The sequence below is a fragment of the Barbus barbus genome (genome assembly GCF_936440315.1).
Source record: "Barbus barbus genome assembly, chromosome: 3".
Classification (NCBI taxonomy): Eukaryota; Metazoa; Chordata; class Actinopteri; order Cypriniformes; family Cyprinidae; genus Barbus; species Barbus barbus.
The window spans coordinates 10,566,318-10,589,888 of record NC_136731.1 but is presented as its reverse complement, the minus strand read 5'-3'; the positions used below and the strand labels follow the sequence as shown (position 1 = coordinate 10,589,888).

Below are 23,571 nucleotides of genomic sequence, written 5' to 3'. Positions count from 1 at the left end.
AATTCATTACTATATATATATATATATATATATATATATATATATATATATACATACACAAAAAGTCAAGAACACAGGCAAACGTATTAAACTGAATAACTTCATTTGCTGTAATATCTGCATTCTGGAATTGATGTTTGGCCAATCTAATTAAACACAACACTTAAAATACAGCTTCAAGCTGAAAAAGAAAAAGGGGACCTGAGAGATGAAACCATTGCAATTCTGAAAACTGATAAACAGTTCCTCCAAGAAGAGTTGGTAAAGAAAGACAGCTTTATCAGGGAACTGATAAAGAAAAATGAAGAAAGGAAACCAGGTACTTATTCTTTTTAATATTGATTAATAAACATTTACCATGAACTGCCCTATCGTCTCTGCTTCATTGTATGATAAGACTGTTTGCTTAATAAATACATGAACACAATACATTGGGTCTCATTCACTAAGCATACGTACACACAAATTTATGCGTAAAATGTTTGTATGAACAATTTTAAGAATACGTAACGATTCACCAAAACTTTCACACCAAATCTTATTGTAAATTTACGATAAAATATAGGAACAACTGAAACCACATGTACGAAAAAACATTTACTCTGTACAGCCTTACAATCATCTTAAGAAGCTATACTTAACACGACATTTAATTAGTAAGCATACTTTAATACTTTATTGTAACATACAATCCAAATATAAAACGATATAATAAAATTGTCAAATAAAACAAATACATTATACATTTCATCATATACATTATAAATTTCATCATATAGGCTACATTTCGTTATATACAGTGAAAGAGTAAGAAAAGCTGTACGGAGAGCCGTTGTGGAAAACACTTAAATGGAGATGGTTTGGGTGTGCTTTATGCAAATTACTAACCTTGTGCACACAGCTGCTTATTTTTGAATTACTCCAAATTCAAAAAAGATAAGAAGGTTAAGAACAAATTAATTTGCGTACACACATGTAGGATATCAGAGACTGAATCAGACAATTTTAAGATGCATCAGAACATTGAAACCTGAGGAGCTGGAATGCAGAGAGGCCTCAAAGCTGTAACAGGACAACGCCATAAATCGGATTTCTGCCTCCTAACCAGCGAGCCTCTGTCACCAAACAGCTTGCAACACTGAGACAAAGAACACTTATTGATAATTCCAATTCAAGAAGGAGACTGTCAAATTTGTTGCAAGTAATCAAGACTGATGGTCACATCTAAACCTATGATAGAAAATTACTACAGACTCTCTCTGGGGAGGGTCTCCACACATAGAAGACAGACCAAACCAAAATTCCTTTGTCTAAAGAACATGTCATCATTCTCCTTAGAACTACACAAAGACTTTTCATATGCACATAAAATCATCCTAAAAGGACATTTTTATGCAGAACCTCATATTATGTTGTAAACCACATATCATGTTTTAATCAAATAATATGTATGTCTTTTTAATCATTATTGAATAGCTGAGGGATTCCAATTCATGTTTAGTATCTATGAGTTTGAAAATTAATGCTTTAAATGTTTCTTCCAATCAATTCTTTGTCAAATGCATCATAGTCTTATGGAAATCAAAAGGTTTACTTTGCAAGAGCCTGTAAAGTTCAGACCTCTGAATGAACAGATTTATTAGAGGGGTGGAGAAACAAAGCAATACCCCAAGCAAGGACAGTATCTAATTGGTCAAGTCATCCAGATGGGACGGTCTGGAAGCCGAGTTTAAAACTCAGGACATCGTAAAATTCTCTCTCTTAGCTCTTTACACACACTCTCTCTCTCTGGTCACGCTCACTCTCTTCTTCTCTTTTGCCACCGCGTGCTGCTCTTTGAGCGTGCTCTGGCCCACGTGCCATAATGAGAGGGAAAACAACTTAGTCGTTACATGCTTTTATTTTTATTATTTTACTTTAGTTTCTTTTCTTTCCGTGGAGTTTCGTGTTCTAATGTAAGTTTGCTACAAAGTCCAGCTCCGACTGCACTCGCTTCAAACTTCAACCAGACCAACTCCTCAGCCAACGCCCAAGACCTCACTACAAAGACTGTTGAACTTCCAGCCAATCAGCCACTTCGGGGAACCCCCTTTCTGCAAAGATGACACAGAGGAAACCCCGTTACACAGGCAAAGCAAGCAAGTACCTCCAGATTCTAACTGAATCAGGTGCAGTTAATTAATATAAATTTTAAACTCAAAGCGAGGGTTAAATAAATGATTGATGGTTGTTCAGGTCTATGCAATTGAACATATTGCTGTGAACTTGGGATTTCACATTTCCATTCTCTTAAACTCATCCTTTCCTCACTTTCTCTCTTCCTGCAACGTGTGAATGTGTGAATGCTTGTGTTCATGTGTTAGATTAGTTTATGTCTTAGGTTTATATAAATAAAATCTGATTTATATTGAAAGAGAAGTATCTTGTGTTTTGTGCTCACAAGTTAATGTCTTAATCTGCCGATCTAGTTACTGTGCTATTTAATAGTGTTTTCACTATATTTTGGATTTTAATATCCAGTGCAGAGTTTGTTATACGGCTGGTTCAGTGAATCGCCGTAACAGTGATTCTGTTCAAATCCCTATAAAATCAAATGATTCCCTTTGAGCTAAATTTGTTACAGGGCTGACGAGACGTGAGACATGCGGATCCATATGCAAGGCTTTATTAAAAAACATGGTCAGAAACAGGCAGGGTCAGACATCGGCAAACAGGTATGGCAAGGGCAAGACAGAGCAATCCGTGGAGCAAGCGTGGGTCAACGATGAGCGAACAGTATCCAAAGGGGCAAGGCAGAGAGAGAATCCAGAGTCGAGAGCAATAATCCAAACGGGGAGCGAACACAGTCCAAACGGCAAGGCGAAGGGTTAATCCAGGAAACACGGGCAGGGTCAGACACGGCAGGAAAACAAGGCAAGACTAGGACTAGAATAATGGCTCTGTAGAGTTGCTATCGCTATGCGAGTGATATACGCTAACAATACTCGGCCCTGAGCAAGAGCAAGTCCCAGGCTTATTTGGTGTGTGGTGGTGATTGGAAAATGGTGATCAGGTGTGTGTGATGTGTGAATGGTGACAGCTGTGATCTGTCCAATGGATTGTGGGAAATTGAGTCCAATGTGCTGTGAGTGTAAAAGTCACTGTGGTGAACGGGTGACCTCTAGTGGTGGTTGACAGGGAGAGCATGGACCAGATTCGTGACATAGCCCCCCCCAAGGAGCGGCTTCCAGACGCTCCTACACAATACAGGAGGGCGGTGGAGCGGAGGCGGAACAGGGGGAGTGACGGAGGGCCAGGTCCTTGAGGAAGTGGGAAGACCGGGGACAGAGGCAGAACCGGCAGAGCAGGAAAGCAGGGCGGAGCCAGAGGCCAGTTCAGGACCGACAGAGCAGAGGCCCACCAGGGCGGAGCAGACAGCACGGGAGCCCACCAGGGCGAAGTAGAAGGGACCGGAGCCCACCAGGGCGGAGCAGATGGGACCGGAGCCCACCAGGGCGGAGCAGACGGGACCGGAGCCCACCAGGGCGGAGCAGACGGGACCGGAGCCCACCAGGGCGGAGCAGAAGACCACCAGACTCGAGCAGAAGACCACCACGGCGGGGCAGATAACCACCAGACCAGAGCAGAGGACCACCACGGCGGAGCAGATGACCACCAGACCCGAGCAGAAGACCACCACGGTGGGGCAGACGACCACCAGACCCGGGAAGAAGACCCCCATGGCGGAGCAGACGACCACCAGACCCGAGCAGAAGACCACCACAGGGAGGCAGACAGGGCAGGAACCCATGGCAGAGTCTGAGATCTGGGGGAAACAGAGACGGACAACACAGGGAGAGCAGAGACAGACAATACAGGGAGAGCATTCATGATCTCAGGGGGCGTGGCAGGGCAGGACGAGGATTCATAGACTGCGTTTTTAGCCGTGACAGGACAAGGCGTGAGCTCACAGACGGCATCTTTAGCCGTGACAGGACAGGGCGAGAGCTCACAGACGGCCTCTTTAGCCGTGACAGGACAGGGCGAGAGCTCACAGACGGCCTCTTTAGCCCTGACAGGACAGGGCGAGAGCTCACAGACGGCCTCTTTAGCCGTGACAGGACAGGGCGAGAGCTCACAGACGGCCTCTTTAGCCGTGACAGGACAGGGCGTGAGCTCACAGACGGCCTCTTTAGCCGTGACAGGACAGGGCGAGAGCTCACAGACGGCCTCTTTAGCCGTGACAGGACAGGGCGAGAGCTCGCAGACGGCCTCTTTAGCCGTGACAGGACAGGGCGAGAGCTCACAGACGGCCTCTTTAGCCGTGACAGGACAGGGCGAGAGCTCGCAGACGGCCTCTTTGGCCGTGACAGGACAGACAGTGAGTTCAGGGGCGGCCTTCATGACCGTGACAGGGCAGACAGTGAGTTCAGGAATGGTCTCCATGGCCGTGACAGGGCAGACAGTGAGTTCAGGAACGGCCTCCATGGCCGTGACAGGGCAGACAGTGAGTTCAGGAACGGCCTCCATGGCCGTGACAGGGCAGACCATGAGGTCAGGAACGGCCTCCGTGGCCGTGACAAGGCAGACCGTGAGTTCAGGAACAGCCTCCGTGGCCGTGACGGGGCAGACAGTGAGTTCAGGAACGGCCTCCATGGCCGTGACAGGGCAGACCATGAGGTCAGGAACGGCCTCCGTGGCCGTGACAGGGCAGACAGCGAGCTCAGAAACTGTCTCCATGGCCGTGACAGGGCAGACAGTGAGTTCAGGAACGGTCTCCATGGCCGTGACAGGGCAGACAGTGAGTTCAGGAACGGCCTCCGTGGCCGTGACAGGGCAGACCGTGAGTTCGGGAATGGCCTCCATGACCGTGACAGGGCAGACAGTGAGTTCAGGAACGGTCTCCGTGGCCGTGACGGGGCAGACAGTGAGTTCAGGAACGGTCTCCATGACCGTGACAGGGCAGACAGGGAGTTCAGGAACGGTCTCCGTGGCCGTGACAGGGCAGACCGTGAGTTCAGGAACGGCCTCCATGGCCATGACAGGGCAGACCATGAGGTCAGGAACGGCCTACGTGGCCGTGACAGGGTAGACAGTGACGTCAGGAACGGCCTCCATGGCCGTGATAGGGCAGACCATGAGGTCAGGAACGGCCTCCGTGGCCGTGACAGGGCAGACAGCGAGTTCAGGGATGGGTGCCACCACGTCGGGAGGTTCTGCAGCGGAAGCCGCCACCTCTGGAGGCACTGGAGCAGACTCGTGGACAGGAGAGGCCTCAGGAGCACAGTGTGCAGCCCACACACTCAAAATGGCAACCGCCATAACGGGAAGCACTGAGGTCAGGGGAACAGTCTCTGTAACAGCCAGGGTTGAGGCCCTGGGAATGCCAGCTACTCGCACTGACATCAGTGATGGGTCCATCACACTGGATATCAGAACTCGAAGGACTGACCTTGAATCTGTGGTAACAGCCTCTGGCAGTTCGGTGGAGGCGTGAAGAGACTCTGGCTCTGGCTGGAGCACTGAGACGTGCTGTGACTCTGGCTGGAGCACTGAGACGTGAGCAGACTCTGGCTGGAGCACTGAGACGTGAGCAGACTCTGGCTTGACAGCGACGACGTGAGCAGACTCTGGCTTGACAGCGACGACGTGAGCAGACTCTGGCTTGACAGCGACGACGTGAGCAGACTCTGGCTTGACAGCGACGACGTGAGCAGACTCTGGCTTGACAGCGACGACGTGAGCAGACTCTGGCTTGACAGGCATGACGAGAAGGGTGCTGTTGCTGCCGCCATTTTGTGAGTGAGTGAGACACCCACAGTAAAAGAGGAGCCCACACACAGTAAAGCATAGTCCATAAATTGACTGAGAGATGAACGGGGACCCTCGCGGATTAACTTTGACCGGAGCGGCTGATTAATGCCTTCACAAAAAAAAAGTCAATAAGTGCGTAGTCCGGCAGATCAGAAAAATAGGCGAGGTCTAAGTACTCCTGAATATAATCCTCGAGCGGTCGCGAGCCCTGCTCGAGGGTTAATAACAGTCGTGCACAGTTCATACCTGGCCAATGTCCTCTTGAAAAGCCGCTGGATCCTTGTGTGGCCGAGTATTCTGTTACAGGGCTGACGAGACGTGAGACATGCGGATCCATATGCAAGGCTTTATTAAAAAACATGGTCAGAAACAGGCAGGGTCAGACATCGGCAAACAGGTATGGCAAGGGCAAGACAGAGCAATCCGTGGAGCAAGCGTGGGTCAACGATGAGCGAACAGTATCCAAAGGGGCAAGGCAGAGAGAGAATCCAGAGTCGAGAGCAATAATCCAAACGGGCAGCGAACACAGTCCAAACGGCAAGGCGAAGGGTTAATCCAGGAAACACGGGCAGGGTCAGACACGGCAGGAAAACAAGGCAAGACTAGGACTAGAATAATGGCTCTGTAGAGTTGCTATCGTTATGCGAGTGATATACGCTAACAATACTCGGCCCTGAGCAAGAGCAAGTCCCAGGCTTATATGGTGTGTGGTGGTGATTGGAAAATGGTGATCAGGTGTGTGTGATGTGTGAATGGTGACAGCTGTGATCTGTGCAATGGATTGTGGGAAATGGAGTCCAATGTGCTGTGAGTGTAAAAGTCACTGTGGTGAACGGGTGACCTCTAGTGGTGGTTGACAGGGAGAGCATGGACCAGATTCGTGACAAAATTAAACTATTACTTTAAATTACATATTAATATTAATATTACGTAGTTACTACGCTTTACACACACATTGTGAATTAGGCAGAGATTTTTCATGAGAAGTTCTCCATGCAATTATTAGTGAATGAGACCAAATGATTTGAGTTGAAATTACTTAAAATTTGAATAGTAGCTGGCTAAGCAGGGAAAAATATACATGCATGGATGCAAATCTAATGTAACAAGTAACTTATATTTTACAGGCCTACAATCATCAAAGAAATCTCCACGGATTGCCATCTCTAGTTCAGAGGAGGTCATTGATTCTGATGAGTCTTCCAGCCTTTCAGACTCCTCCCTTGAAGAGGTCAAGATGAAGAAGAGAAAACATAAGCACAAAAAAATAGCTCTGTTAAGTTTGCGCAGTGTGCGGTATACAGAATCCACTGCCATGTGACCAGTGATGCAATAAAAAACAGGAAGTTCTAGATAGTTTGATAGTCAGATAGTGAATATATATTTTCAGTTTCACATTCCTCATCTATGGGGATACTTCCTCTCCTGTGTGTCTATGACATATGTTAAAAAATATGACAAAGGCATGGTCAGTTATAGTGTCCAATGCATTTTTAATTTTTCCTTGTAAATGATGGCCTTTATGCCTGGAATGGCATGTGAGAATGTGTCCAGGAGGCTTTGATTGTACGGATGCAAGTTTTGGCAGTATGATTTGAATGGTCACTTCCAGTCTTTCACCTCTTATCAATCCTTTCTCAACAAATTCCAATCTACGTTTTATAATCCTCACAAATGATCCCAAAAGATCAAAATCACCTTTTTGTGCCATTCCCATGACACCCTTAGATGTGCATTTAAATTTAAAAAAGCATTCAAATGAAACATAATCAAATAATCTCTAGGAAAATGAATAGAGAAAATGTAAATCAAGTTTGGTGAAGGAAAGCTGTAGTTCATGAAATGTTTGGGGTGTGTGATGTGGTGGGAAGATGGAGCTGTTGGTGGATGTTTTGTTAGGCCGCTGGGAATTACAGTCCTGGCCAGACTCTGTTGTGGCTCAGTGCCACAGCAGCTTAAAATCAAAGCCATCTAAATGTGATAATGCAATAGCTATGTTAGGTCGGCTCTTAATAGAACTTGGCAAGAGTGAATCTACACTCATGTATTGTGCAATTGCTAATGCATGTTTGCAGACCTGTAACACGATGTCAACATACTTAAGATATGTTTTGACATTTGAATAAAAACAATAAATGACCATTTAATTTTTTCCCCAATGTAACAATTTAAAACCCAAATACCCATTGCATATCTGTAATAATTATGGAAATCCTCATTTACAGTCTTTCTCTACCAAAGTATAACTAATGCCTATAATATAAATATGTATTATATCATATTTATTTATTATTTTTTTAGAATTGTTAATACATCCATTTAATTAAAAAATATTACTATAATTAATAAGTTATATATAATTATATTATATAATTATAAGTTAGGGGGAAGTCGTGGCCTAATGGTTAGAGAGTCGGACACGTAATCCAGAGGTTGCGGGTTCGAGTCTTGGCCCAGCAGGGATTGTAGGTGGGGGGAGTGAATGTCCAGCGCTCTCTCCACCCTCAATACCACGACTGAGGTGCCCTTGAGCAAGGCACCGAACCCCCAACTGCTCCCCGGGCGCCGCAGCATAAATGGCTGCCCACTGCTCCGGGTGTGTGTTCACGGTGTGTGTGTGTTCACTGCTGTGTGTGTGCACGTTGGATGGGTTAAATGCAGAGCACAAATTCCAAGTATGGGTCACCATACTACCTGCAGCTGATGCTACTGGACACAACCGTGTACGCAGTAAGTTACATTGCGGATAAATGACCACTTTGGAATTATAAGGTTCTATCTGACATTTTTGTCAAAATTTAGTTATTCACACATTCATATTCTGTGACAACTTATTTACATTATATATGTTTTTTTTGTGTGTCTGTGTGTGTGTGTGTGTGTGTGTGTGTGCACATTTTGGGACTTTTTATAAAAAAAAAAAACTATTTATAAGGTTCTGTCTACAAAGGTCTTTGGAATGCAAAAACTTTGAAGCTCAATATCTCAAAAGTGCTCAGAATGCAGATACAGTACCATATAATTAAATAATAAATAAAATGCAGCGAAAGAACTGTTGAAGATTAAACTTATACCTAAAAAGATTAGGTTTTGTAGAGAATTTGAGAATTATAGGAAATTGCCTTTGAGAAGTAACTGTTAGCATAACAATATATAATATTTCTCTTTATTCAGTGAGGAACACCAGAGGCATTATTCGCAGATACCTTGGCACTCTAGAAGCCTTCAAGAAGGGGAAATCCATGAAAGCTGCATTTGATGCTATTGGAGTGGACAGAAACACAATTGCAAGAACTGCAATTATCGCAGAGCTGCACCTGGCTGCACCTGATATTTTGAAGTCCATGGGCCAGTGGAACGACAAAACAGAGACACTGAGCACATTTATTGGTAAATGTCGTTCTGCACTGACCACTGAAATTAAAGAAAAGATTACTCAAATGAAAGCAGATGGAGATCTATTGCCTATTGCTTGATTTATTTGTGTTTCTTTAAACTGTTCTGTTGTGTAGAAATTGACAGGTTTTGAAACTTCCTTTAGGAGATGTAAACAGGGCTGCCTGAGTTATGTAATTAGTGGCCTGTTCATTTGTTTGGTTTCTCTTGCCGTTCCAGAAAACACCATGGTTTCACTTATGTCTTTTGCTTCGCTAAGCATTTTGTGACTTTGCATATTCTCATAACACAAATCATAGAGACAGAAAAACAGTTTACAGTTATTTTGCTTAGCCTTTAGGTGAGCTGTTACTTTGTTTCTATTTGAGTGTTTCCTATTAGGTTAATGCGAATTTCACTGTGACCTACGTAGCGTTAGCTCACTGGAAACCCTTTACATTTTAAACAATACAGTTTTGTTTTGTTGATTTTACCTAATGGAGCACATTTTATGTTACAAGTATTGCAATATAAATGTTCACAGCAAATAAAAAGTTCAAAGCAAATGTGTCATAACCCATTCATGATATCTTATGGATGTTTAAAAGAATACCTAACTTTTGTCACTTTACTTAAAGCAGACAAGGACCACTTATAAATATTAATACCACATTATAAAGCTTTTTAGATGTTTAAAAGAAGACTTTGTTTTCATCACTTTACTTTAAGCAGTTAAAGGCCACTCATAATATGTTCATTGTGTGTTATAAGTCATCACACTCTTCATTACACTCTAAATATTTATAGGCACAAATAGGTAAGTATTATGATGCATTGTAACTGTTTTTATGATTATTTATCAGATGATACGGCACATTATTATGTAGTTTATAAGGCATTATGCATGCATTGTAATACATTAAGAATACCCTTATAAGGCATTGTAAATGCAGGCTTCATCTGTTGTTATAATGCATTGTACTCATAAAAGTTATAAGCACAAATAGGTACATATTATAATGCATTATAACTGTTTTCATGATTATTTATTAGATGATACATCACATTATAATGTTGTTTATAAGGCATTACATGTGCATTATAATGCATTAAGAAAACCCTTATGATGCATTATAAATGCAGGCTTCATCTGGTGTTATAATGCATTGTACTCATAAAAGTTATAAGCACAAATAGGTAAGTATTATAATGTATTGTAACTGTTGTTATGATTATTTATAAGATGATATAACATATTATAATGTTGATTATAAGGCATTATGCATGCATTATAATGCATTAAGAATGCCCTTATAATGCATTATAAATACAGGCTTCATAGAAAGTGTTACCGAAAGAGCTGTACTTTCTTTTGAAATGTCTTGGCTTGAGGTCGAGGTTGAGCAAGTTGTGCTGATATTACACAAACAACACACCTTCCTTATTTAACACAATCTCTCTCTCTCACACACACACACACACACCCCTTCCTTATTTAACACATTCACACACACACCCCTTCCTTATTTAACACATTCACACACACACACACACCCCTTCTTTATTTAACACATTCACACACCCCTTCCTTATTTAACACATTCACACACACACACACACACACACCTTCCTTATTTAACACATTCACACTCACACAAGTAGACAAAATGTGAAGTTTAATAATATACACTGAATTTATTTGCATTTATATTATTATTATTATCATTTCTTAAAGTCATGACGTTATCTTACAAACTTGTTGAATGAGAGATCTATGCAGATTTTTATAAATTTGATGTGTCTACTCTAAAACACATTACACAGGATCATGATAGCTGTGGTATGTCTGTAGAACTCCTGCTCTGATGTTTGACTGCACCGCTTATGAGCACAGGATCCAGAAGATCCAGGAGCTGTTGTTTTCTCTTGTCCAGGTGCTGATTTGCTGTGTGTATCCTTTATCTTCAAACTAATTGAGAATAGGTTTGTTGCAATGAGACTGATCTTCGTTACAGTTTTTCTCGACCACTAACACACAATTAATTAAACAATTCACCATTTTCTCACAAATATAATGTAAAAATTGGCTCTTTTATTATTCTATTTTTAGGAAATCAAATCGTAGGGATTCGATATTGATTTGATTAATTGATATTAATCAAAACGACCAATTTATACTTTATCAACGATCGTACAGCGAGCATTAAAATCAGTATATCTTAATAATTCTGTTTATTTTGTGGCCATGATAATAATACAGAATTGGTTGGGTAAATTTATGAGCACAGGTAGCAGGCTCTGGGCAAAGGTTTTGACATGAATATTGTAACATTTGGACCAATCAGACACACAAATATTTGTTATATTTAACAAATAATCTCTTATGCCCCCTCACCTAACCAAAGGCCAACTATGAGGGTCTGTGGACACTTCCCACCCCGAAATGCATCTAACACCTAAGAAGGCAGAACAGGTGTCTGGTTCCATGGCAACCCATCTGATAACACTTGTTTTATTGCTCAAAGGAATGCGGGAACTCACTTCTTTTCCTCTTAGGAAAGAGAAATGGAATCTTCTCTAATTAAGTCATAGAAAAACCTTTCTTTGAATGAACACACATATCTTCAGGTCATTGTGTATATTATTACTGTTCTTGTATATGTTTTTGTGTATTGTACACCATTTTATGCATGCTTATGATAGCTCACTAGTTAATATCACTCTAGCTGTATCATGTTTAGTCTCTATCAATTTGTCTTCGGATGATCTAATTGAGAGTGAATATTACAAGTTGATACCTATGCAACATATTAGTGTCTTAATTAAGAATCTTTAGAAGATTGTGCATTAACCCAGCTGAATTACCTATGCAAATTACCATGTTCAGAGACAAAGAATCGTAAAACTTTCCCTCCAAAAATCCAGGACTCCACTCGAGAGATCCCCGGCAGTCTGCGGTTTTGTTAGATCCTAAGAGGATGTGAGCTAGAACTTGTTCTAGACCCTCTGAGTTTTTGTGCCGGGCCTTGTGGCCTCGTCTTTCCATTCAACCAAGCTCCTTGGACCTCAGCAGATCTCTTTCTTAGCTCTTTTTCCATTCAATACTTGGCAGAACATTTCTACCTCAGAACATCTTGGGAATTCATCACTCTTCAACCCGCAAGAACGTGATCGGGAGTCCAAAACTTTGAAACCATTAAGACTTTCATCTGAGACTGCATTCCGGACACTCGACCCGACCAAAGGCAGTGCAAGCATAACATTTAACTAAACGAAACAGAGGTTTAGTATAAGTTTAGTATAAGTTATAGACCCCATTATAAATGGTGCTGATGGTTTTACTCAGGTGGTTAAATGACTTTCTCCATAACTACATTCTCTGGTTTTCCTGATGGTGTCATCCATCAACGCTCATTTGCCCTTTCCCCATGTATGAGTGATTGTACATATGTATGTTTGTTTGTTAGACTAGTCTGCGTTAGTGTTTAGTTAATAAAAGTTGTGTGCAAAAATTACATGAGTTTCTGATTCTGTCTTGCATGTTAAATGTCCCTTTTCGATTTTGACCCTCGCTACATGCTCTAATGCATTAATAGGAAAGTATTTTCTGTGGCTAAGGAAATATCCTTTCTTAGAGTTGATATGAACTTACACTGAATGTTCGACAGACAGATCAGCTGATGGCAATTTAATTCTGCAACAGTTATTACTGTCAGCCGATATAAATAATTGTAATTAACCATAATTAATTGTAATTATTTATATACAATTCCCTTTTGAGCTTATAAATTGTTACAATATTACACAACAGAAGACAGAAGATTTCTTTATAAATGAGAGAGTTTATTTGCTATTATACTAACCTAGGATACATGAACTAAACTAAATAACACAAATAAAATACATACACGTTGCAGGCAATGAATTGTTGCGATTTGAAGACAGTTAAAGGATAGCACTATTTGCTATTTCAATATGCCCCTTCCTGAAGTCATTCACTCCTTATATCATTTATTTTGAAATTATTAATTTACTAAAATTAAATCAAATGTATAATGTGATTAATGAAAGAAAAGGGGACGATAAGGGTCTTAAGCAGGTCATTGTCCATGCAACCAGAAAAAGGGAATGATAAAGAAAGATTAATTGGTATCTGAAAGGTGACTGAGGGTCTGACCCATGTCAGGAGTGCAATAACAGTGTGCATTCATTTAGCCAGGCCTTCAGAGACTAATATGTATTTTCTCTATATTTAATTCATTATATATGATTACATTGATTAAAATTTAATTGATTACTATAACGATGATTGCTTTATACACTGGGAAATGTCATCAGAAAGTAAGAAGAAAAAAGGATCGACGAGCACCTCGGTGCTTAGCAACATGAGTAGATTCAACTGGAGGTTTAAAAACCCATCTTCTACTCCAACACCAGATAGGGCTGGAGGAAGCTCCTCTGGCAACGAAGGATACCATCACCAGATAGCGCTATAGGCTACCGGAAATGCCTAGAGTTCCTCTGGCTACGTGGGACAAACCAGTGTTTCATTTTTAATCAGATGTGTTGATTAATCATTCATATATTCTACATAACCATGATACCCATGGGCAAGGCTCGAACATTTTGTGCACACGCTTTCATACACAATGATGATTGAATTATTGACCCCCAAAGAGTGTATAGATAGGAAGACAGATTATTTTACTCTTCTCTAGTCAAGGGTGAGGAGAGATGTTTGGGTCTGGCTTCCTCTGGAGTGCAGTATCATGAACAAAACAATTGTCAAGAGGTAATGAGGGACCATTATTGGTTCATAGAAAGAATGGAAGGATGGGTGGACTTATGTAATTGCACTTTTGGTGAAGGATTTGATGGTGAGACTTTGTAAAGCCTCAAAGGGGGGAACATATTGTGTAATTTAGCAGTAAAATATAGAAATGTTATTATCTTACTAAAAAGAGAATGTAAAATCATGGAAGCAATCAATATATAGAATAATGGGTTTTTTTTTTTTTTTTTTTTATTAGTTTAAAACTGAATATCTGACTATGGACTGTGAGTTTGGATGACCAGTGTTGGGAATGTCCATCATAAAATGTTAGGTGGTTTCCAGAGGATGATATCAAGAAGGGTGAAATCACCTCCAACCAATGGGAGGCCATATATTTTAAAAAGGGCAGCTTCAGCAATATTCCACTATTAGATAAAGCATTAGAAGGGCTACAAAATAATGGTGGCGAACCAATCAGGCATGACAAACAAGCATGAGAAAGTACCAACTTTGTTACATTGTTAAAAGTAGAAAGTGTATAAGACATGGAGTCTGAACAAACAAAGACTAGCGAATGTGAATGTGCAGTGAATGTGGCGGCTGCTCTCTCGGCTTTGTTATTCTGTATAATAAAGTCTTCCTTTGGCACCTGAAACTCTGCTGTTTTGAGCTTCCCTGACTGCACTGACTGAGACCCAGACAAGCAACATCCTCTCTGGGCCACGACAATAACAGTTTTTAATCAAATCCAGGCCGGGCAGGGCAGGGCAGGGCTGAAACAGACAGGAACACCGGGGAGTAACAAGTAGACCCGACAACACGAAACTGAAGAAGCAGGAACTAAAATACACAGGCTAATTACACAATCACAGCCGGAACAGAATTAACTAATAATCACATTAAGTAAGGACAGGAAACAAACCAAATAAGGAAACATGAGGCGGGAACATATGACACACACGACAGAGGACTGACAATATGTGTGTTCATTCAAAGAAAGGTTTTTCTATGAATTAATTAGAGAAGAGTCAGCACAAAAGCCAAGCACTAAGCACCAACTCTACCCGGCTAAGGGAGTTGCCCCTGGGACGGTAGGACGGCTGTCAGTGACATTATCCCATTCGGCCAAAGGCCTGAGCTGCATACCCCAGAATTTACCTATTAGGGGCCGGGCCTCCTGAACCCAGGGTAGAGCTCAAAGGCTTGGAATCAGAAGAAGAGATTCCTTTAAGGGGATACAACCAAGTGCCTAGGATAGTAACTAAGTCTTGGCCTGTCACCCAGGGGCTACTGCTTGCTCTGCAAGAGCTCGCTGAAGGAACTGTCTCAACAGATCCTTGGGAGCAACGCCCTGTTCAAGTAGTATCACTGGGGATACATAGGTAGAGTGGGGCCAAAGGTGAAACCGGGGCCTGACCGACTCAAAGAATGGGCACAAAGCCGCAGCGCATAACCCATGCCATACAGGATGACCGCAAAAACCCTTGGTGTGCGATCTTACCACAATGTGGTTTTCAGAAAGTGCACAAAGACTAGTGTGCGCACTTACCATATCATGGATTTGTAAATATTCTCGGGAGGGAGCAGCATGCTCATAGGTAACCCTCTATGCTGAGGGGAGCAAAGCTAGCTCTACCAACAAGGAGAGCAACTTAACAGGGAGGCAGAGAGAGGCCTAACAACCTGAAGTAGCTGACTCACAGAGCTGAATTCTTTCAGATGCCCGGGAGGGAGCAGCATGCTCATAGGTGACCCTCTATAGTGAGGGGAGCAACGCTAGCTCTACCAAGGCAGAGCTCTGGAGAGCGGAGAACTTAACTCTCAGCATGAGAGGGAACTCAGATGCTCAGAAGGGAGCGGCATGCTCATAGGTGACCCTCTAAGGTGAGGGGAGCAATGCCAGCTCAACCAATAAGGAGAGCTTGGAAGGGAGCAGCATGCTCATAGGCGACCCTCTATAGTGAGGGGAGCAATGCTAGCTCTACCAAGGCAGAGCTCTGGAGAGCGGAGAACTTAATTCTCAGCATGAGAGGGAACTCAGACGCTCAGAAGGAAGCGGCATGCTCATAGGTGACCCTCTAACGTGAGGGGAGCAATGCCAGCTCGACCAAGGCAGAGCCCTGGACTTGACTCACAGCGTGAGAAGGAACTCAGACGCTCAGAAGGGAGTGGCATGCTCATAGGTGACCCTCTAAGGTGAGGGGAGCAATGCCAGCTCAACCAATAAGGAGAGCTTGGAAGGGAGCAGCATGCTCATAGGCGACCCTCCATAGTGAGGGGAGCACTGCTGAGCTCAACCAACAAAGACAGCAACCTGACAGTGAGGTAGAGAGGAGCCTAACAACCTGAAGTTGCTGCTCAACGGAGCTCCAGGGGGAACAGAACCCAGTGAGAGGAGTCCTCAGACCCTCGACCGGGAGTGGCAAGCTCAAAAGTAACCTCTAGGTGAGGAGAGCATTGCCAGGCCTGACCAACAGGGTAACTCAACAGGGGGGCATTGCATTACCAACTTCCTGGTGTCACTGCCATAGAGCTCATAAAGAACCTCCCGCAGTGAGGTTTTGGAGCACTGCCATGTTCAGAGCGGCACTCTCAGCCCTCGGGCTGAGGCAGTCATTACGACACAAACTGGGAACAGGAGGTGCATAGCTAGCTCTCGCAATGAGGGGAGCACACCCTAGCTCGACCAGAAGGCAGTGCCATAAATTCCATACATGTCTGAAGAGCTATCGCTCTTCAGAGCTAAAAGCACTCAGGAAGGGTTTCCGCAGAAACACCTCTCACTCGTACCTCTGGGAAAGTAGTGTACTCAAGCCCACTCCACGGAGGGGCGATTCACTGGTTCGACCATAAGGACAGTGTGACTCAAATCTCAGGAAGCCTCTCGATGCGAGACACGAGTAGCGCATCCTGGCTGGGGCAGCTTCTCAAAGCAAACACCCAGCCAGGAGCTCAGGGAGCACATTACGAAGCAATAATCTCTGAAAAAGGCTCAGCCTGAATGGAGGACCCGCAAGTCCTGGGTTGCAGCGCTATACTGGGACTTGAAGGCCAAGGAGGCTACCGCAGAAGCCTAGCGACTTGGCTGCATGATCCAGCAAGCATGAGGCCAAAGATGTAGGCCATCATTCAAGCTGGATCTAGTACTGACAGGTGAGACCATACCACAGGATCGAGTGGGCTCCCGGAGTGCAGTATAATGTGGTTAGAACATGATATAAATCATCTGTCCAATAACTGCAGACAGATACCCACATCATAATCTTTCCTTACTGATAGCGAAATTACAGATAGGGAAGATTACCCATCAGGTCCTTTCCCTGTTCTGCCCATGAGCCGCGAATCGCGGGCAATGGGCAGATAATTCTCACTGCACTTGCATCGCGCAGCATGTATTCATCTCCCACATGAGTTGTAAGGGTATTACATATAATATTAATGCGTAATTTAAAGAAATAGTTTAATTTAGCTCAAAGGGAATCATTTATGATTTTATAGGGATTTGAACAGAATCAGTGTTACGGCGATTCACTGAACGAGCCGTATGACAAACTCTGCACTGGATATTAAAATCCCAAATATAGTGAAAACACTATTAAATAGCACAGTAACGAAATCGACAGATTAAGGCATTAACTTGTGAGCAGAAAACACAAGATACTTCTCTTTTCAATATAAATCAGATTTTATTTATATAAACCTAAGACATAAACTAATCTAACACATGAACACAAGCATTCACACATTCACACGTTGCAGAAAGAGAGAAAGTGAGGAAAGGATGAGTTTAAGAGAATGAAAATGTGAAATCCCAAGTTCACAGCAATATGTTCAATTGCATAGACCTGAACAACCATCAATCACTTATTTAACCCTTATTTAATTGAGTTTCTCAATGAGGCTATTTATATATATAGAGATTTATATTAACTGCACCTGATTCAGTTAGAATTTGGAGGTGTAGCTTGCGTGCTTTGCCTTGTTAGGGGGTTTCCTTTGTGTCGTCGTTGCAGACAGGGGGGTTTCCCGAAGTGTCTGATTGGCTGGAAGTTCAGTAGTCTTTGAAGTGACGTCTTTTGGGCGTTGGCTGAGGATGCGGAGTTCTTTCTGGTTGAAGTTTGAAGCGGGTCGGAGCTGGACTTTGTAGCAAACTTACATTAGAACACGAAACTCCACGGAAAGAAAATAAACTAAAGTAAAAGAATAAAAAAAAAGGATGTAACGAGACTAAGTTGTTTTCCTTCTCATTATGGCACGTGGGCCAGAGCACGCGGTGAGAGGGACGAGAGATAGAGAGAACAAAAGAATGTAGAATGTGCAAAAGAGGAAGAAAGAAGGAGGGACAACAGTTTTAAACTCGCTTCTGGACACATCCCATCTGGATGTCTTGACCAATTAGATACTGTATTGTCTTAGCTAGGGTGTGTTCTTTACATCATAAATCAGCTTGTTATCAGTCACATGGTCCGAATTTTACAGGCTTTGGCAAAGTATACCTTTTTGAACATGATTTCATAATAAGACTATGATGCATTTGACAAAGAATTGATTGGAAGAAACATTCACAGCATGAATTTTCAAACTCATACATACTAAATATGCAATATTTATCTTTAAGACTCGAGCTATTCAATAATGATTAAAAAGACATACATATTATTTGATTAAAACATGATATGTGGGTACAACATAGAAATGTCCTTTTAGGATGATTTTATGTGCATATGGAGAAGAAAGTCTTTGAATAGTTCTAAGGAGAACGAAGGCATGTTCTTTAGACAAAGGAATGTTGGGTTGGACTGTCTTCTATGTGGGGGAGAAGTCAGTCTAAGGAAGCTTGTGAATACAATCGTGGAAAACGTGATGGCCATCTCTTTGACCATCAGTCTTGATTATTTGCAACAAATTTGACAGTCTCCTTCTTGAATTGGAATTATCAATAAGTGTTCGTTTGTCTCAAGGTTGTAAGCTGTTTGGTGAAAGAGGCTCGCTGGTTAGGAGTCGCTTGCTCCAAACTAGATTTATGACGTCCTGTTCCTTAAGGCCTCTCTGCATTCCAGCTCCTCAGGTTTCAGTGTTCTGATGCATCTTAAAATTGTCTGATTCAGTCTCTGATATCCTACAGAGTTAAACATGCTCCTCCCATGCGCTAGATTACCTCCGAATCAAGCGAGAACGGAGCCGCCGCCGCGAATGCATCACTATTCCAGCGAGAGGCGAACGCACTCATGCAGACACGGGTATTACAAATTGGGTAAAAAGTGAAGCACTCACCTTCCCTTTTTGTCAGTAGCCCCGCGAAACGTCACGATGAGCACACGAGCGTATTCAACTCCCTCCAGAGCTGAACGCGCTTGCTCTTCACCACACACACACAACCTGCGATCCTGTGAAACTGCGGGTATCAGAACAAAGCCTCCGTGCAAGAGAACATGCATGTCGTGCTTAGCTTCTGCTAACAAAAACAAACGGTCAGTGAAGACGAAGAAGATGAATGACGTATTTTCCCAGCGCCCATTTATACTGTGGCCACACAGGAAATAATGTCATAGGCTGTCGCCGGCCAATGTTATTGTCGTGATTAGATATATGCTTCAAGACACCGGTCACGCCAAGGCGTTCCCCATAGCGACCCCTAGAGGACGCAGTTCGAAGTTCCCTCGAAAGGGAATTCTATTTAATAGCACAGTAACAAGATCGGCAGATTAAGACATTAACTTGTGAGCACAAAACACAAGATACTTATCTTTTCGTTATAAATAAGGCTTTATTTGATAAATCTAAGACATGTAAACTAACACATTTACACAGAAAGAGAGAAAAGTAAAAAGGATGAGTTTAAGAGAATGAAAATGTGATATCCCAAGTTTACAGCAATATGTTCAATTGCATAGACCTGAACAACCATCAATCCAAGTTTGCTGATTGGTTGGATGTTCAGTAGTCATTGAAATGACGTCTTGGGCGTTGGCTGCAGATGCAGAGTTGGTCTGGTTGAAGTTTGAAGCGAGTGCAGTCGGAGCTGAACTTTGCAGCTAACTTACATTAGAACACGAAACTCCACAAGACTATGATGCACTTGACAAAGAATTGATTGGAAGAAACATTTTAAGCATGATTTTTCAAACTCATACATACCAAACACGCATCTGAATCCTTCAGCTATTCAATAGTGATTAAACAAAACATACACAATATGTGATTAACATGATAGTCAATTGTGTGGGTTACATACATGATATGGAGTTATGCATAGATTAGTTTAATTAAAATGAAAATCAAAGTCTTTTAAAATGATTTTAGGTGCATATGGAAAATTTTCTGTGTAGTTCTATGTAGAACGAAGGCATGTTCTTTAGACAAAGGAATTTCGGTTTGGTCTGTCTTCAATGTGGGGGAAAAGTCAGTCTAAGGAAGCTCGTGACTTCCAGCGTGGAACCCATTTGATGGCCATCTCTTTGACCATCAGTCTTGATTACTTGCCCCAAATTTGACAGTCTCCTTCCTGAATTGGAATGATCAATAAGTGTTCTTTTGTCTCAATGTTGCAAGCTGTTTTGTGAAAAAGGCTTGGTTAGGCTTTCTTCAGACGGGCTGCAGTTAGGAATCTGATTTATGATGTTGTCCTGTTTTCTTGGGCCTCTCTGGAATTTCAGCTTATCATGTTTCTATGTTCTGATCGAATCTTAACTTTGTCTGATTCGGTCTCTGATATCCTACACCCAAAACTGGGTATAGAAAAGAATCACACCCCTTTATAGGGTACCCTAGGTATTAAGACTCGTATGGCTTAATATAACATAAATGATGTCTCTAACTGAAATATGTAATAGAAAACCCATGAAAGAAACATTATTTTAAAAAATCCACATCGTTATCTACATATCTTGGACTATGGAATGCACCATTATTTTGATTATGTAGAACGGTTGCAACTCAGTGAGCTACTGCCACTAAGCCTACCCTTATATCCATCGCCACCTGTAAGCTCTTTCAGAAGCTGTGGTCATTGTATCAGTATTTTAGATTCCGAGTTGTGTTGCAGTAAAATTAAAAAGTAAAAAAAGTAACGCTTTTACAGTAAAAAAAAGCTTCAAAACAGTAATAGAACATACACTGAACAAAATTATAAATGCAACACTTTTGTTTTTGCCCCCATTTTTCGTGAGCTGAACTCAAAGATCTAAGACTTTTTCTATGTACACAAAAGGCCTATTTCTCTTAAATATTGTTCACAAATCTGTCTAAATCTGTGTCAGTGAGCACTTCTTCGTTGCCGTGATAATCCATCCACCTCACAGGTGTGGCATATCAAGATGAAACAGCATAATTAGACAGCATGATTACTGCACAGGTGTGCCTTAGGCTGGCCACAATAAAAGGCCCCTCTAAAATGTGCAGTTTTATCACACAGCACAATGCCACAGATGTCGCAAGTTTTGAGGGAGCGTGCAATTGGAATGCTGACAGCAGGAATGTCCACCAGAGCTGTTGCCCGTAAATTGAATGTTCATTTCTCTACCATAAGCTGTCTCCAACGGCGTTTCAGAGAATTTGGCAGTACATCCAACCGGCCTCACAACCGCAGATCACGTGTAACCACACCAGCCCAGGACCTCCACATCCAGCATCTTCACCTCAGACCAGCCACCCGGACAGATGCTGCAACAATCGGTTTGCATAACCAAAGAATTTCTGCACAAATTGTGGCAGACAGTGTGTATGGCATCGTGTGGGTGAGCGGTTTGCTGATGTCAACGTTATGGATCGAGTGGCCCATGGTGGCAGTGGGGTTATGGTATGGGCAGGCGTATGTTATGGACAACTAACACAGGTGCATTTTATTGATGGCATTTTGAATGCACAGAGATACCGTGACGAGATCCTGAGGCCCATTGTGCCATTCATCCACAACCATCACCTCATGTTGCAGCATGATAATGCACGGCCCCATGTTGCAAGGATCTGTACACAATTCCTGGAAGCTGAAAACATCCCAGTTCTTGCATGGCCAGCATACCCACCGGACATGTTGTAACAGTTTTACAGTTACATTTTGTCCCATTAGAACGTATTATTTAATCCTGTCACTAGGGGCGCTCTAGCCAGTGAGATGCCTAGTAGCATAAAAGGGTAAGAGAAGAAGTATGGAGTAGGAAGTATGTGTTAACCACATGGAGAAACTTTCTCACCAATGCTGTCCTGTTTTTGTCCCTCATTTGAGGAACCTGAGGTTCTTTAACTCAAATGTAAGTGCTCTTGTTAGTACTTTATTTGGATATATGATGTTGGGTAATATTTATGTAAAAATGGGATGAGTAAATGTGTTAAAGGTGGCACTAAGTTTATCTGTTTGTTTGATGCAGAGGGTTCAACATGCAGGCATGAGCTGGAAGCTGAGCTATTGATAGGACCTTGATCAGAAAATGGGATTAACTATCTTCGTTTGTCTACAACATCTTTTTGCCATCTATGATTCATTATATAAACTACAGTTCACATTACGGACAGTTATTGGGAAGCTCAGTTGCTGGCAGAGGAGGCCTCATCAACAAGGCGCTTAAGTACTATTTCATCTTGTTCTACGTCACTTAAGACTGAACCTTGAGCAATCAAAGACACGGTTACAAAAGTCTGAACTGAGCTGTTTGGTTTTTTTCATACATCTGCGTAATTATATGTACATTGTAAGTTATTGGCTGTATGTTGATTGGTGGTGTAATACACATGGCTCATTGAAGTGAGAAAGTCTCTGGTCCCTTGATTATGTAGCATCAAAAACATTATTTTAAAATCAGGTGTTACAATGTCACCCATTGAGCATGTTTGGGATGCTCTGGATCGGCGTATACGACAGCGTGTTCCAGTTCCTGCCAATATCCAGCAATTTCCAGGCTTTCCTGTAGCTCAAATGGTAGCGCATGGCACTAGCAACGCCAAGGTCATGGGTTCGATTCCCAGGGAAAGCAAGAGCTGATAAAATTTAAAAACTGTAACTTGAATGCAATGTAAGTCGCTTTGGATAAAAGCGTCTGCTAAATGCATAAATGTAAATGTCTATGCGAAGGAGATGTGTTGCACTGCGTGAGGCAAATGGTCTAATCAGCATCTTGATATGCTACACCTGTGAGGTGGATGGATTATTTTGGCAAAGGAGAAGTGCTCACTAACACAGATTTAGACAGATTTGTGAACAATATTTGAGAGAAATAGGCCTTTTGTGTACATAGAAAAAGTCTTAGACCTTTGAGTTCAGCTCATGAAAAATGGGGGCAAAAACAAAAGTGTTGCGTTTATAATTTTGTTCAGTATATATATATATATATATATATATATATATATATATATATATATATATATATATATACACACATATAGATAGATAGATAGCTCTAGTGTTTCTTCAGTTCCTTGTGCGTTGTTGAATGTAATGGTTTTCTGTCATTCTGTTCTTTGTTCCCTTTGGTTTTTGGCTTATTGTTTGTTCTATTTTTTTTTTTCCATAAAATCCCTGCACATAGATCCTTGCCCCTGCCTGTGTACTGTGGGGTCCAGCACATGGTGCGTTGTGGGCATACATTAACCTGACCCCACTTTGTCACTGTGGCACCACAAGCTTTGGCGTAGTG

General features: G+C 42.2%; 2 long non-coding RNA genes across 2 annotated transcripts in view; one reads left to right on the top strand and one right to left on the bottom strand.

The window, feature by feature from the left end:
• The window catches only part of LOC306855355, a 1,003,769-nt gene that overhangs the window by 467,172 nt on the left and 513,026 nt on the right, over positions 1 to 23,571 (bottom strand). The window lies entirely within an intron of this gene.
• On the top strand, positions 1,759 to 9,731 carry LOC306855350. The gene is made up of 3 exons (XR_013782929.1): positions 1,759 to 2,168; positions 6,921 to 7,024; positions 8,968 to 9,731. It is a non-coding gene; the product is annotated as an uncharacterized lncRNA (long non-coding RNA).